At 35.5% G+C, this 9,666-nt stretch overlaps 1 protein-coding gene across 2 annotated transcripts in view; it reads left to right on the top strand.

The window, feature by feature from the left end:
• Positions 1 to 9,666, top strand: part of Aftph (aftiphilin) — a 63,968-nt gene that overhangs the window by 490 nt on the left and 53,812 nt on the right. The gene's annotated exons all lie outside the window — the stretch shown is intronic.

Raw genomic sequence — 9,666 nt, 5'->3', positions numbered from 1 at the left:
CCCGGGAGCCGGCCGCGGAGTGTGAAGCCGGTCGCTCCCGGCCGCCGCGGGCTCGCCCTTCCGTCCGCGTCCACCTGCGCACGGCGCCGCGCCGGCCGCTCCCTCCCTGGAGCTGTCGAGAAGTTTGGGGCTTAGCTCGGGCGTCCGCCTTCCCCTCCCGCTGCCTCGTGACAGGTGTAAACACTGCCTGTTCCGCCGAGGCCCGAGGCTGGCGGCCGCCGGAGCGGGCAGCTAGCGAGGGTCCCCGGGGCAGGCGGGTCTCAGATCCTCCCCCGAGCGGAGGAGACGGCCCCAAAGCTCGTGCCTCCCTTGCTGGGAGGACGTTTTCTTCCACCCTCTGGGACTCCTCAAGAAATTATCTGCGTCTTCTTCCCATACTGCGTTTAAAAAGTTAGACCATTATTTGAGCGCCGGGCTCGGCAGGTGCTGCGTCTTGCTTGGGGCGCCGAACGGAGGGGGAGCGGTAATGGGGAGGTTCTTTTTCCAGTAGAAGGTAGAAAGAGTATTTAGGCCTTTTTCCTGTTGTTTTGTTCGTTAAAGCTTGGTTTCCCACCGAATCATATACCGGGATCGACTGACTTATACGTATATATTTTACTGGGATGGGGGAGGTGTGAACCAGAAGCAATGGTTCTGTCTCAAAGTTCTCACTTTTGGAAGAGTAAGGTAGAACTTTCCTTGTAAACTTTTCCTAAGGCATAAATCTCTTCCCGGAAAACTTTCTCATATACCAGGTTTTGGGGGGCACTGCGGCACAGTTTATCCTCGTTATCTTTAATTACTTCTTTCAGCTAGCCTCCTAGACATAGAAATGTATGCTAAACTAGGAAAGATAAATTTTTCAACTCTTTTGTATTGATATATTTAGCACACTTTACATAGATTTATACGCTTTAGCAGTTTAAATGTTGGCTTTTGTAGTAGTCATTTTTAACACTTTCCAGAGATATGTTTTGTTAAACAAGGTATCTGGTAGTTTTCTAAATTTTCTCCATAGAGATATTTCACAGATTAAAAGGTAGATCCTGCATTAAAACCTTCTAGTCCAGTAAATGGTATTTGCTAGCTGCTTGTTAGATCTAGTTGTTCCTCTGTGTGTATCGTATTAGATACATATCGTTTAGTTTTCAATGCACAGATATATTTTTAAGTTAATAAAAAGCTTTTGAAAGAAATCCACTGGGACTTAGTATATAGGGTATTTGAGTTTTGATGTTTTCTGATCTTTTGACCTAGAGACTATAATAAAAATCCTATGTCAAAACAGATAGAATGTCCAAGATCAACATTGATAAATTTTGCAGAATTCTGTTCTCTTTATGAAAATCATACAAACTAGGTGAATCCTATTATAAAGCATCATTTTAAATTTTAATTTGTTCTGCTTACAGTTAGTAAAACAAATTAGATGAGAAAAGTAGTGAAATTTGAGTGCTAAATACTATTTTACTTTGTGTGAAAGCCAAAATGCCTCCTGCGTTAGTCAAAAAAGTCTGAATAGCATCTCATTGAGGAATTTCCCTTCTCTCCCAACCCTCTGCCCAAATCTCATAAAAGGAGGTGGCAAAGTATTTGGTTATTTTTAAATCATAAATTTAAATCAGTTTTTAAAATTCTAGTTCAATGTTACGTACATTTAGTAAATTAAAAAATACAGGGTTTTTTCTCTCTATTGTTAGTACTTTCAGTTCATTGTGTAGCCTAGTGAGCCTTTCCAACCTGAACATTATGTTTTTCATTTAAATCTAACTTTGAAAATATCCAGCAGTATATGAATTTTCATATGTCACTTTGGTAAGTTAATTTTTCTCAGTCAGTATATAGACACAGTCAAGGTCCTTTTGACCTTTGTATAATAATTACAAATACTTATGTACACTGCTTTTTGTAAGCAGAATACTTGTTTATTCCTTCATGGTTCTGAGGCGTTAACCTAGGACCTCCTTACGTGCTGAGCAAGTGCTCTACCGCTGACCAACACCCAAGCCAGCAAGATACTTTTAAAAATGCTTTCTTAGTTACAAACAGAGTGGTAGGGAATTAACAATGCTTGTTGTATTACATATTGATATCTTCAAAGTGGTTTCTCATGAAAACAGATCTGTACTGTCTGTACTGATCCTTTGCTATTTTGTAAAATGTTGTCTGTCTGTTAGTATTTTTCACCTTTTATTTTTAAAATAATAAAAAAATTTTTTAAAAATGCTTTCTTAACAGTATTGATTCATTTATATCTCTCAGCAACCATATAAGGTAGTGAGTAGTATTATTTCCATTTTTCAGATAAGAAACTGAGGCATAAAGATGGCAATTTACCTAAAGTCAGACAGCTGATAAATGACAGAGCTAGGATGTAATCATACCATTTATATAGTTTTAAAACATGTAGAACTATACCATATGTTTACTGTGATTCATGGAATATGTAGCAAAAGTATGAAAATGTGTATGAGAATGGTAAACATCAAGTCAGAATACAAGTTATCTCTAGAGAACTGGAGAGGGATAAAGGCTTTAGAAAGGGCCCATACAATTTAAAAACTTATCTTTATGATCTTTAAATAGAGCTAAAGCAGATTTGGTAACAGATTAAGATGTAACACAGCCAGGCATGGCGGTGCACACCTATAATCCCAGCACTTGGGAGGCTGAGGCAGGAGGATCATTGCAAATTCAAGGCCAGCCAGGGTTACAAAGTGAGGTCAAGGCCAGCCTGCACGGCAGGACCCTGTCTCAAAAAGACAAAAGAAAAAAAGATTTAACCCAGTTGAGGTGGCTACTTTATCCCTTATTTTCTTTCCCCTAATATTTGTTGTATGCTTGAAATCCTTCATACTGAAATCTACAGTTTAGGTATTTAACATTAAAATATATAAACTTTCAGTCTGTCTTTCAAAATTGTATATTTAAAAGGGGAGCAAAGAAGTTAGTATTGTTTTATGTTGACCTCTTAAAATATAGGAGCTTTTCATTTAAGAACATTTCAATTAAGAAACTGTTAGCTTCTAGGATTCTGTTGTGTTAACTTCATTTTCCAGGGGTCTTTAATTGCTGTCCTATGTTTTACTTATAGTTTCTATTTGTGGTCTTACCCTAGGATTAGGGCTCAAAAGTGTGTAGATTAGACCTATTCTCTGGGAAAGGGGAAAGATCAGTAACTGTTCAGTGGATGGAAGAAGGAAGATGAGGAATCATTGCTTTTTATTTTGAGAGAAATGAAAAAAGGGAGAAAACAGATTTAAGACCCCCTCCTATCTTGGTCAGTCTCTACTACTCCTATTACAAATAATTAACTTAAAGGCAAGACTTTTAGAAATAAATTGCTAATAAATTAAAGACTGTATGCTCAAAGCTTAATTTATGAGCGCTGTATTAGTGAATAGTTCCCATAGGAAAATTATGTAGTAAATTAGAATAAATTCACTGTATGTTATAAATACAGTGTATAAATACTTACAGTATGTCATAAACCATTTCACTTAATTATCTACTAACACTATGGTCTCTTTCATTCTTATAAAAATTTTTACTGAGCACCTGCCATATGTCAGGCCCTGTTCTGGAATACTGGGGATACTGAAATGAACAAAGAGTAAAAGTCTGCCTCATAAAGCTTTGATTTTATGTGTATGTGTTTTGCAGACTTGTTTGTGTGTAGGACAAATATGCTAGTAGTAAGATGCCAGAAGATGTTAAGTATTGTAAAGAAAACCTCAGTTTAGAGAGATAAGGGCATGCTTTTCTTCTTTTTTTTTTCTTTTTTACTTTGAGCCAGGATAAAGGGATTGCATGGGGGTTGAAGGGGCTTGCTGTTTTATATAGGATGAGGTCACAGAAGGCTTAAGATCTGAAGGAAGTGAAGAGAATAAGGGGAAGAGTGGTCAGCAGATGTACGCCTGAAATATAAAAACTATGGCGGGGAAGTCCCGGGTGGCTAGAATAGAGTGAGCAAGTAGACTAGTGGTCGGAAATCAGTCACAGGGAAAGAAGAGAGCACAGTGTTGGAGACTCTTACAGAAATTCTAGTGACCGAGTTTTCACTGTGTGAATTGGATAGCCGTTGCAGAGTTTTTGAGTAAGAGCTGATCTGTGTCTTAAAAGGATCTATTGGTGCTAAAGACCCTGAGTTCAATCCCCAGCACCCCTTGCCCCAAATAAAAGTATCCAGCTGACTGCTGTGTATAGACCATAAGAGTGCAAGAGTAAAACAGAAAGATTCAGTTAGAGGTGGTTACAGTGACACAGGTTAGAGATTATTGAGTTTTGAGCCAAAGTGGTGACAGTAGACGTGAGGAGAAAGTGGTAGGAACCTCCGATAATCCTCCCCATTGCTGAACTCAAAAAGCTTACTGAGGCACTCACTTCTAAAAATCAAAGGCACTTACAGTCTGTTCAGCTTACTGCCCATTCTTTTCATATATTATACATTCTTATCAAAACTTTTACTGTGTGCCCTGTCAGTGGCCCCTGGCTTAATCTTTAGGTCCTGCCACTTCCTCTATTAATGAAATCCTTCCTATTTCAAATTCATTCCCCAGGTCTAAGGGTTAGCAGCTAAGTGGTAGACCCCTTGCCTAGCAGGAATGAGGCCCTGGGTTTGATCTCTGTCACTGCAAAACAAATTGAGGAATTTCCCTTCTCTCCATGCCTCCTCTCCCAGTCAAGTGGGATCTTTTTCTTAGCCTCCTAGTAGCCACATTTTATTTTGTATGATGTTTATATTGTCTTGCATTACTTTTACTGTTGTCATGTATTATTCCCACTACTTAAAAGTAAGTTGCATTAAGGTTGTGATTCCTTTTATTAAGTTTTAGCAGTTTTGTATGTAGTAGATGCTCAGTCAATTGTACATATAAATTTTTTAAAATAGTTTTATTACAGTAACATAAAGGAGAATAGTAGAAAATAAACAAGTGAAAAAAATGGCATTGGTAAACACAGCTCCAATACTGTTAATAGTTTATATAATAGTACATATTTTTCTACACATTTTAATATAATTATATAATCAAAATGAAATCTTCTGTATACTGTTGTATAAATTGTTTTGCTTTGTTTGGTCATCTAAAATACTCAAGGCCATATTCAATTCTTCCCTAGTTCACTCAACACTGTGCAGCTGATTTGCCCAGATCTGTATTACCTCCATATTGCATTTTTCTGATTATTATGATTATGAAAGGATAATATACTTACTATAAAATTTTGAAAATTGTGGGAAAGTGGTATACCCTGTGTTGGCAGGGACACATCTGTCTTAATGTCTGGCTGGCACCAAGAAGCAGTCAATGAATTTGTTTTAAAAGGAGTAATAGAAAGGAAGTAGCACTGGTCATCAGAAAATGTTTAACTTCTGATTTTCCTTCAGTTTTTCCCCTTCTACGTATATATGTATGTGTGTCATGCATATGCATGTACTGTACTCACATGTATGAGTCTATGGCATAGATTTATCTCTTACTATTAAATTGCGAGCTTTCTCCAGTATTACTGTGTAAACTTTAAAACTTAGTTTTTAATGACTGTGTAGAATGCCATCAAGTGAGTTTCAAGTAGTTTCTGCTATTTCTTACTGATTGGGTTTTTCTAGTTTTTATTATAACAGCATCTTGGTGAACAAGTTTGTATTAAAAAGTTTCCATAGGATAAGTCGTGAAAGCAGTTTCTAAGTGATCTCTGCTTTCTCAGAGGTAGTAATAAAATCACTTTTAGAAGCAGTGGTTGAGTGCCATTGTCCCTTTAATCACCTTGATGATCAGTAAATATGCAGTTTTACAGTTATTTACCTAAATTTTTGTTTTAGATTTAGATTTTACAGCAATGTGGAAGGTTTGCATAATTTAAATTTTTTTGAAAGATTGAAACCTAAGCTGTATCTTTCTTGATACTCAGTTAAACCTGCTTGCTTAGCACCATCCTTCTTAATGCTCTTTTTAAGTTGCAAGCACCTTAACTGTAACAAGTACAGTGTTCTAGAATAGAGTTTTCCAGTACAGTAACTACTAGCCACATGCAGCACCTGAAATGAAGCTAATCCAAATAAAAGTATAAAATACATAGCACTTTTCTAAAACTGATGTGAAATAATAATATCTTACATTAGCCACAGATTAAGATAATATTTTGAGTACTTTAGATTAAGTAAGAAATATTAAATTTCACCTGTTTCTTTTTTAATGTGGCTAAGAGAAAATTTAAAGTTGGCTTTATTGTACAGCTTTATTGTGTTTCAGTTAGTGCTGCTTTGGAACTGACACTGATTTATTATTATCTGTGGAGAATAAATACTGCACAGTATAAGATTAATTTCTAGAAAGTAGTTAATAGTTCTTTTTTAATTTACATATTACATGTAAGCCTGGTGATATATTTTTAGGGTATGTACAATTTGTGGTTAATTTTTCAAATTGTGTTTGATTACAAACTACAACACTACATTTCATATGCTCTGAGAGAAATATGTGTAGAAAGACTTGAGGGAAGGTATTAGGAAACTTGATCTTTTAACTAAAATTGAAGAATGTGCAGGAATGTTTAGGCAATGAGATTTCAAGTGCAAAGATTATAGCACAAGGAAATGTCATTGTATGCCTTTCAAAAACTGAGAGAAGGCCCAGCTAAAAGCATTGAAAACAACTGAGGATGGGGGAGTATTGTTGGGGAAAGAGCAGTGGCTTATAGGCTTTATTCAGACTTTTTTCATAGTCTTCACCACAGCCATGGATTGACATGACCAGATTTGACTTTTAAAAAGATTGGTTGGTTGAGCATGATTGAATACTAGTTGGGGAGACTAGTTTAGATGATAATGGCAGTTTAGACCAGAGTAGAGTTAGGAGGCTTGAAAGACCTACAGATACTCCAGAACTGACTTCTGAGGTAAAACATTCTTTAGAGATGGTGGAAAGTGAGGAGTTTTGTCAAAGATGGCTCCTAAGGTTCTGGTTGTGGGTTGAGGACCATTCACTGACTTAGAGAATCCTGAAAGGTATGAGGAAGAAGAGCTTGACCTCTGTTTTCTTTTAAGGAGGAAGTAGCAGCAGCCAGAATCTCCTGCATGCTAAACAGGCAGGCCTCCTAACGACTGAGCTACATCCCCATCTTGATCTCTGTTCTTGATAAACTCCCTTTGAGATCTTTGAGGAGTTCAAGTAGAGAGTTCTAGTAGAGAATTAGCTGGACTATAGAGAAAAATCTGGGAGCCCTAGATTATAAACCTTAGGTAGATAAAATGTTTAGGGAATGTTGAATAACCAGAGGCTGGATGACACCTGGAAAAATGTAGTCATCCTCAGCATCCATGAATTGGTTCCAGAACACACACACAGATCAAAATTCATGGACACTCAAATTCTTTATATAAAATGATATATTTACATACAACCTATATACATCCTCACACATACTCTAAATCATTTCTAGATTATTTATAATACCTAATACAATATAAAAGCTGTGTAAGTTGTTATACTGTGTTATTTAGGAAATAATGACAAGAAAAATCTGTACATACTCAGTACAGACACATTTTCCCCTGAATATTTCAGTCCATAGTTGTTTGAATTTGCTGATGCAGAATATGCAAATAAAGAGGGTAGACTGTATTATTAATTTGAGCGCACTTAATACTTATGAGAAATTTTCTGTTTGTTCTGAAGCCTACTTGTGTAAAAGTAAGGAGTAAAATCAAATAAATTAGCTACTTCTTGATATGTATGATCAAGTAATCTTATACAGTACTTCTGTGATTATTTAGAAACATTTACCTTTTCCCTGCATCAGAAAATAACTGGGCTTCCTAATTGTCTTGTAGGTTGAAGATATAGCTCAGTGGCACAAGCACCTGTCTGGAAGGGCAAGGTCCTGAGTTCGATTCCCAATACCAAAAGAAAAATAATAATAATAATAATGATAAATCTGTGCTGAGGCAGGAGGATTGCTGTAAGTTCAAGGCTAGCCTGAACTAAGATCTAAGGAAAAATATACGTAATTATCTCCATAAATACTGAAAAAACCTTTTTTAAAAAATATGTTATTTTTCACAGTACCTGATTTTGTTTTAACAAAGCATTTTAAAATAAGAATCACTGGGTAGTTCTCTGTGATAAAACATGCATACTTCAACCCAGAAGTCATTATCTTTACTAGAGTTGAATACTAGATGGCTACCATTACTGCTACTTTGAAACTTGGTATAGCTAGCACAATTAATAAGAAAAAGCAGAAACACAAAAATTGGAAAGGAAAAGGTCAATCTATTTCAGCCTGTTTATAATGTAATAGTTTACTATGTAACCACAAAGAGCTTTAGTTTCTATTAACAGTATTTACCAGTTAGGATGCAAGTGAAGACTCCCATTTATATGAGCAGAAAAAAAAGATAAAATACCTAGTAGTAAATTTAACAATAAATGTAAAATTCTATTTTGTTAACAGATTTAGTAATTAAGAGATAGTTTAACTTTTTAAATACTTTTTACTATTTTGAATAATGTCTTTTTATGATGTTGGATAGCATCTTTTTTCCCTGGGGGAAAAAAGTTGCCAGGAGTTTCAGGTACCAAAATTCAGGTCTCTCCCTTATCACAGGTTAGGCATAAAATTGAATATTCACTACTTCTTACATGTGGTCAAGTCACCATTTCTCATCCTTTTTCATATTTCATATCATCCCCCTATATTAAAATGGATAAATAGATACAGCTTTCTGTTTCATTTGGTTTCAGAAGTTTACTTGAAGCACAGTGGAAGTCTTATACCTAAATAAAAAGCTCAGATTTTGATCAGATTATCAGTGACTTTAGTTTCTGGAAAAAATGGAGAATAGTTTTTGTTGTTACTGTTCACGTATTCATCTCTTAAAGTCATCTGTACCTGAAGCTATGATAACATAGTTTAACTTTTTTTCTAAAAATATTATGACTTTTAAATTATATAAATAATTAGAAGTCAAGCTTTAAAAATGAATAAATTATGTCATAAGCTTTGAGACTAGAATTAGTGATCAGATATTTCTGAAATGGAATTTCCTAGATCTGGAATTGTGTGAAACACTTATTTCATGTTTCAAGGGTTGTTGTAGTAATTAAATTTGGCCCTTTAAGTAAATTTTCTAAGTGTATATTTAGTTTAGATTTTTTTGTTTTGTTTTGTTTTGTTTTGTTTTGTTTTGTTCGTAGTACTGGGATGGATCCCAGGGACAATTTTGCCAGTGAGCTGTATCCCCAGCCCTTTTTTAGATTTTATTTTTAGATAGGATTTCACTGAGTTGCCCAAGTAAGACTTGAACTTGTGATCGTTCTGCCTCAGCCACCCTCATGCAAGGATGTGTGTCCTTGTGCCTACCTTCTGAATTTCATTTATAAGAAAAATATTGAAATTTTAATGTTGGGAATTCTCTGTTTTTAGAAATCTTAAAAATGTTAATTTTTCAGTGATATTCTCAGATAAATGTACAGCACAACTGTAAAAAGTATATAGTATATGGTGCAAGGAAGCAGTTTTTATAAGAAAAAGTACTGTTTCATTGATTTACCTATATCAGTACTTTCAAGAGTGCAGTTTAGAAATATTTATGTATTACTCAGAGCTTAACACAGTGGTTTTCAACTTTAGTTAACCATTAGTATCATCTTTGAAACACTTTAAACATTGTAACTGTTAGAA

The sequence above is a fragment of the Chinchilla lanigera genome, unplaced genomic scaffold, assembly GCF_000276665.1.
Source record: "Chinchilla lanigera isolate Chin_1 unplaced genomic scaffold, ChiLan1.0 scaffold00023, whole genome shotgun sequence".
NCBI classification, from domain to species: Eukaryota; Metazoa; Chordata; class Mammalia; order Rodentia; family Chinchillidae; genus Chinchilla; species Chinchilla lanigera.
The sequence above is the reverse complement of the archived record's forward strand: the minus strand, read 5'-3'. Positions and strand labels throughout refer to the sequence as shown.